Source organism: Triticum dicoccoides, chromosome 5A, assembly GCF_002162155.2.
Source record: "Triticum dicoccoides isolate Atlit2015 ecotype Zavitan chromosome 5A, WEW_v2.0, whole genome shotgun sequence".
NCBI lineage: Eukaryota > Viridiplantae > Streptophyta > Magnoliopsida > Poales > Poaceae > Triticum > Triticum dicoccoides.
The window spans coordinates 491,384,003-491,391,186 of NC_041388.1; the positions used below are offsets into that span (position 1 = coordinate 491,384,003).

The window sequence follows — 7,184 nt, forward strand, 5'->3', positions numbered from 1 at the left end:
GGCTCCGCGCGCCTGGAGACCCCGAAGGGAGTACCCATCCAGAACGCATGGAACATTCAACATCTCCGGAGGTTTTACCCCTGAGCGAGGCCCAGCGCCAAGGAAAGGCCCGGTGCCTGTGAAGAAGGCAAATGCCTGTGAAGCTGCATTTTGGAAAAGGCCCAGTGCCCGTGACGAAGGCAAATGCCTGTGAAGCTGCGTTTTGGAAAAGGCCCAGTGCCCGTGAAGAAGGCAAATGCCTGTGAAGCTGTGTTTTGGAAAAGGCCCAATGCCTGTGAAGAAGGCAAATGCCTGTGAAGCTGCGTTTTGGAAAAGGCCCGGTGCCTGTGAAGAAGGCAAATGCCTGTGAAGCTGCCGCATTTCGAGAAAGGCCCGGTGCCTGTGAAGAAGGCCAATGCCTGTGAAGCTCGCCGCCTGTGACACTCTCACGTAATAATGAGTGGGGCTGTACACGCCCCCGAGTCTCCGGAGTGGCGCCCTTGGGCCTCGGGGGCTCCCGCCCACGCCCAGTGGCAGCACTTAGCTCCACGCTGGTGAGAAGATGTCGAAGACTAGAATAGGTGCTAGATGCGGCTTTTTCATTTGCTTTCTGCAGTTGGCGTGTTTATTTCCGTTTGAAGTATTATTGGAGTTGTTGGCGTTCCTGGCTTGTGACTCTTTGTCTTTCTCGCTCGCTCACCTCGTTTTCTCTCGCACAAGTCTCGCGAGGGATGTTCGCGGGCGCCTCGCGAGCGTCTTCTGCCCCGATCGTCTGGAGCTTTCCTGTCCGGGTCCTCTGCGGGAGCACCCCTCCCAGTCCATGCCTCATGGGTATCGCGACACAAACTCAGGACCTAGGCTGATCGCCCCCGCTGCCGGGACCAAAGGTTACCCCTCTAACTAATCCTTATAGGGCATGAAGCGCATGGCGAGGCCTCAGCCTCCGGAGGCGAGTGCCGCGTCAAGCTCCACCAAGCTCAAATGACTCCTGCACATGGACACACAGCACGGAAACATAGCGCAGAGATGGCAAAAGCAACGTGACACTTGACAGCAACAGTTCTAACACGCCCCGACGGGGCCCTGTACTACCTTCGTGTAAAGCAGGAAAGGAAGGAAACAAAATGGACACGACCTGTCCAACACCAACCTACAGCAAAAGCTCGAGCCGCTCCTGGGGGTCAGGCGGACGCCTCCTCACGCTTCACCAGGGTGCGGCGGCGGGTGGACCCGCCGCCTTCATCCAGGCGGGCGCGACGGCGCGGGGGCTGGTCGCGGCCACCGCTGGAGGAGCTGCTACCTGAGGAAGAGTCGTCGAAACTTGGTGAACCCCGAGCACCGCCGCCTGTACGCCAGTCGCCATCTTCATCCTGGTCGGTGCCGGGGCTGGGCAGGCGGCCGCGGTCGTCATCTTTAGGGCAACACCCGGCACGGCGACCATCTTCCCCAAACACCCTCACGTAGAGGCTGGCGTCGCCATCAAACTTGAAGTACAGGGTACACCACTGGCCCAGGCCGCGCGCGCGGGCAAATGTTTGCCAGCCGCGCGTCAGGGCCCCGTTCCCAGAGACGGAGACCTCCAGCAAAGCCCAGGAGGCCCTACTGCAGCAGCCGTCTGCCTGGAGCCAGAAGCCGCACCGAGCGCTGGCCGGCAGTTCATCTACGAAGAAACGTGGGAGCTGGAGCCGGGTGCTGGATGGGTCCGCCGACCACACGATGAACTCCGGCAGCACCTCCACAGAGCGGAAGCGTGGTCTAGGGGGCGCACACCCACGGCGTGCCCCCAATCGGCAACCGGGCGCTCACCACCACGCAGGGAACTGTCTCCATGACCGCGGGAGGCTACCACGGGGACCGTGGTGTACTTGCGAGGGCGGCCTCGGCCACGCTTGGTCGGGGGAGGATCAGGCCCTGCCCGGGGGGCCTTTCCTTTCTCCGCAGCCGAGAATCTCTTTGGGGCCATGGGGACGGCGATTAGCCAAGAAGAAGAAAAGGAGCAGCAAGCAGGGATGGACTGAAGGGGCTCGCCCAGCCCCGTACTTATAGCTGGAGGAGGCCAACCACCGAGCACCACGATCGCAGGTAATCTTGACCGGTTTCTCTGCATGCAGGGACTTGTCAGGTCGTGCGGTCGCCGAGGCATCGTGGGAAGCGCATACGCCCACGTCTAGTCAACCGCCACGCAGCGCCCAAGGCCGCAGGCTGTTAGGGCTCGCGGCGCTTCGCGCTTGCCCCTTCGCTTCCCTGCCAGGCCAAGCCCAGGCGAGCCTTGGGCCCGGGGGCTACTGTCGATGTTCTGGTAATGGGGGTCCCCAGACTTGCCTGCCTGCGGCCTGAAGCGTGGGGGCCCAGCGCGGCCCATCTTCATCAACGCAAGCTCAAGACCCTCGCGGGGGGGACAAGCCTCGCAGGGTGAACAACAGGAAGCTTCCTCAGAGGCAGCCTCATCAGGCAGGCTCGCGAGGAGGCAGAGAGATCAAGGCAGGGGTATCTCGCGAGGATCCCGTGATGCAAGCCATGACGATCAAGGCTAGGCGGGCGCCAGGCGGGTGCCGGCCTGCACGGGGTCCTTGTTTCCCCTTTGGTGCAAAGGGGGCAGGCACAGGCCAAGGCATTAGGCAAAGGTTGCCATTCCGGTGCAACGAGACCAAGACCAGTCGGACGGCAGGACGGAGGTCACCGTGGAGCCCGAGACGGCATCATCACCAGTGCTTTTGGCAGCTGAAGACCACCTTTGGTCAGGATAACTTGTACTAGATGTTCCCCTTCAAAATGGCCAATTGTTGGCGCCCTTCCCGCTCAATTATTTGGGGAGAGGCCTAGGGCCTCTATAAATAGAGCTAGCCTCCACAAAGGAAGGGGGGACACCCAGAAGAAAGAGAGGCGACGGAACTCACCCTAGCAGTTCATCGCACCAGCTCAAGAACACCTCTCACGAGGTCGTTCTTCCCTTGTACTATTCATCATCAGCCCCTGAGGCAATCCACCACACCACACACTGGAGTAGGGTATTACACCACAGCGGTGGCCCGAACCAGTATAAACCTAGTTTCTCTTGTGTTGTTCATCATTTTCATCTTAGTTTGCACGAGAGGATCAGACGAAGATCGGTAGGGGAGAGATCTCCATGTGCACGCTAGTGTTCGAACCTCAAGGGTCTGCCGGAACCCGAAATCCGACACCTAGGCATGAGTCTGGAATGTTTAAGGGTCTCCCCCTTTTTATCTTTTAGGAGGAGTACACGGCAAACGGTGGGAAATCGCCCAGTTAGCCAGATGCCCACTAATCCGGTGCCGAACTCGTCTATTAGGACGCGAGGAAAAGCCGCGCCCGTTTCGCCTCCTCAAGAGGATTCGGATGACATGTCGGTCACAAATTCCGAAGTGGAGAGCGTGATGAACCACCGTCGCTTGAAGGAGGCCATGCGTACACCGGACTTGTCCGAACAAGAATTCACCGCACTGAATTCGACGGACGCCTATATCCGGGCAGCTCGAGATGGCCTTGCCGGAATTATTCAGCTATTCTCAAAGAAAATACAGGTGAAATTTGACACAATTTAACATGGTCATATGCCCGTAGCGCCCAAGACTTGAAGCAGTTGGCCCAACCGGTTGAAGGATTGTTATATCGTCAGGTTCTCACGAAGAATAATAACACATTGTGCAAGGAGATTGAAGGGTGTCAGACCAAACTAGCTATTGTCACCGCCGAACTGGAGAATTTGAAGAATTCCGGAAAGGCATCAGATGGTAAGCACAGCAGTGTCCGGGAACTACGATTCTGCGCCAACAATGATTTTAAAATATGCATTGTTTTGTTTTCAGCGGCAGGATCAACATAGCAGTTGGAAGAAAGGCTAAAGGCTGCTCAGGCGGACAAGGAGCATGCGAAGGTCAAGAAGCCACTGGTCAACATGTACTGACGCGGACCATGGATGAGAAGAACAAGCTGCAAGATGCCAACATTAAGCAGGAAGAGGAGCTGAAGGACAAACGAGCCCAACTGGCAGATGCCTTGAAAGAGAACAGAAAGATGAAAGGCGACATATTCAGTATGCCTTTTATCCTTACTTCAGTACAGTCCCCTAATGGGAAGTTTTAACAACTTTTATTTCTGTAGGCGTGCTGACTGGGCGGCCCGAAGAAGAGGTGTCCGGATTTCAAGGCGATCTACTACAAGAGCTGTCCAAAGTGCATGAACGAGCCCGGAAGGCAATGAGGAACATTGCTAAAGCTCTATGGCCAGCCGATTCTCCTCCAGGAAGTATGGAGGAGCTCGTGAATTTATTCAAAGAAGCTCGTCGCCGCTTTGGACTATGGAAGATATCAGCATGCCGAGAAGGTGCACGAGAGGACTGGGCCACGGTGAAAACACAGTACACCGGACGTGATCCGAATCATATGGCCCGAGTCGGGCCTAGGGGACCAGACGGATAGGAAATTCCTGTTAGCTTAGTATATGACCAAGTAAAGGTAGCCGCCAAGTTTTCTCAGCAGGATTGTAAGCTAGACAAGTTATTACATGGTCTAGAGGAGGAGGAAGTTTTTGAGTCCAAGTAGTAATGTACTTTTATCGACAAACGTATCTCCAGCCGAATTATAAAATGATTGTCATGGCAGACCTTCCACTTTAACCTCCTAAATCCAAAGTTTGGAATGTTTCCGAATGTTGTAGTGGTGGTAAACACCGAAGTATGTTCGGAAACCAGGTAGTCCGGTCATAGTTGCTTGAACAGACAAGTTGTATTCAGGGAGTTATGTTATATTACATTTGATCATAAGAAACATCTTCCAGAGAGAATAGTTCTGTTAAGGGTTCCTTTCCCTGGGCTAGCGTGTGTTGTTGTGCACGCCTGAGTTGTGATGCTAAAAAACACAATACCTTATATTTTTGGGGCTTGTAGCGCAACGATTGCAGTTCATCTTTTGTTCACCGACCTATTATTCCCTTAAGAACGCTAGCTTTCGACTTCACACGTCTGAGGTACACGTCCGGATGACCCAGCTGTAACAATCGCAGAGGTGCTCCCTTTATGCCCTAGCCGAACAAACGAGCATAAGCACAGGAGCCAGGCAACCCAGCTTGGCAAAAACTTAAGTCATAAAGGTGCACATTATGGCGAAGAAAAGACATATATGAGAAGACGACGCATATATGCGGTGAGCTTGATGCTCGAAAAATAATAATAAGCTTTTGTGACAAGAAACCCCCAGGTATTGGGGGGTATGTACATTTAAGGATGTATACCCCTCAAGTGTGCGGTTTATCCGAACACGGGCTAGAAATCGTATAAAAACAAAAAGAAGAAAGAGAAAAAAGAGAAAAAGGTAATGAACTGTGATTCCGGACTTAGGCGTAGAATCTTTGGAGTCTGGCAGCGTTCCAAGGGTTCGGCTCTAAGCGATTGTCCGATGCATTATGAAGGCGATAGGCTCCTCCAATGAGAAATTCATCTATGATGAAGGGACCCTCCCATTTGGGCTTGAGCTTGTCCTTTTTCTTCTCCGGTAGGCATAGAACGAGTTCCCTTACATTGTAAGTCTTGGCCTGCACTTCTCTGCTTTGGTATCTTCGAGCTTGTTGTTGGTAGAATGTTGAGCGAGATTTTGTGACATCGTGCTCCTCCTCCAGGCCGCCTAAGCCATCTTGCCGATCGAGCTCGGCCTCTCTCTCTTCGTACATGCGTACTCGAGTCGAGTCATGAATGATATCGCAGGGCAAGACAACCTATGCGCTCAGGCTGCAAGTGGGACTGCCTGTGGGCATCCCACCTCATTCCACCTGATCCCACTAAGAATTTGTGGGAAATATCAGATAGCCCACATGTATTAAGCGGGTGGAAGTGGGATCCCACCATCCCACCTAAAAACAATTCATCCCGTGTCCCGCAGTCGCGGCGCTGAACCGCGTGTACGTCCTATCGGAGGCGCTCCCCTTGATCCAGCAGTTCAAGGGCAAGAAGGTGATGGTGAAGTACGGCGGCGCGGCCATGAAGTCGTCGGAGCTGCTGGCGTCGGTGATCCGCGACCTTGTCCTCCTCTCCTACGTTGGCCTGCGCCCCGTGCTCATGCACGACGGAGGTCCGGAGATAAATTTCTGGCTGCACGGCGCGTCGATGTCGAGTTGGTGCTAGTCAGCAAGGTCAACAAGCAGCTCCTCTCCCTCATCAACCTCGCCGGCGCCACCACGTCGGCCTCTGCGGCAAGGATGTGCACCTTATCACCACGGCCCATCCCCCGACGTCGCAGCCCTCGGTTTTGTCAGCGAGGTGATGTGCATAGACCCCTCCGTGCTCCACCCAATCATCGCATCCAGCCACATCCCGGTGATCACCACCATGGCCGCCGACGAGACTGGCCTACAACATCAACGCCAAGTCGCCGCGGGGGAGATCGCATCTGCCATATGCGTCGAGAAGCTGTTGTTGATCACTGACATGTCCGGCATACTCGCGGACCAGGATGACCCCAGGAGCCTGGTGAGGGAGATTGACATCGCCGGTGTACGGTAGATAGTGACCGAGGGGAAGCTGGGTGGGGGGAATTATACCCAAGGTGGAAAATGCCATGCGCGAGCGTTGGGACTGCAGGAGACCTTGCCATCGCGTGAGGATGGGGTAGAGGCTGCGAGGCAGGGGAGGTCGGGAAGGTACTGAGGCGGAATAGGAGCTGACGCACCGGCGTCTCGCGGCGGCGGCTGCACCACGGCGCCTCCTCTGTTCGTTCCTCTTCCATGCACAAGAGTTGGGACTGGGCTGGTGGATTAAGTGGGATTCCAATGGGCTAATAGGGCTAGCCCACTTAATTTTATTCTTGTCCAATGGGAGCCCATTAGAACCGTTTAAGTGGGATGGGATGGCTAATCCCACTTAGCCCCACTCCCACCTGCAGCCTAACTATGCGCTGTATACCATAAATAACGGTGTGTATCCGGTCGTGCGATTGGGCGTGGTCCGCAGTCCCCAGAGTACCGAGTCGAGCTCCTCAACCCAGTGTTTATCTGACTCCTTTAAGGATCGCACTAGTCTGGGTTTAATGCCGCTCATTATCAGGCCGTTAGCCCATTTGACTTGACCGTTTGTTTGGGCGTGATAGATGGAGGCATAATCGAGCTTGATGCCCATATTAGCGCACCAGGTTTTTACTTCGTCGACTGTGAAGTTAGATCCATTATCGGTGATGATGCTGTGTGGGACACCATAA

The 7,184-nt window shown here is 54.9% G+C and overlaps 1 pseudogene; it reads left to right on the plus strand.

The window, feature by feature from the left end:
* The first annotated feature begins 2,340 nt into the window (after positions 1 to 2,340).
* LOC119299796 lies at positions 2,341 to 6,637 on the plus strand (annotated as a pseudogene).
* Positions 6,638 to 7,184: the final 547 nt, after the last annotated feature.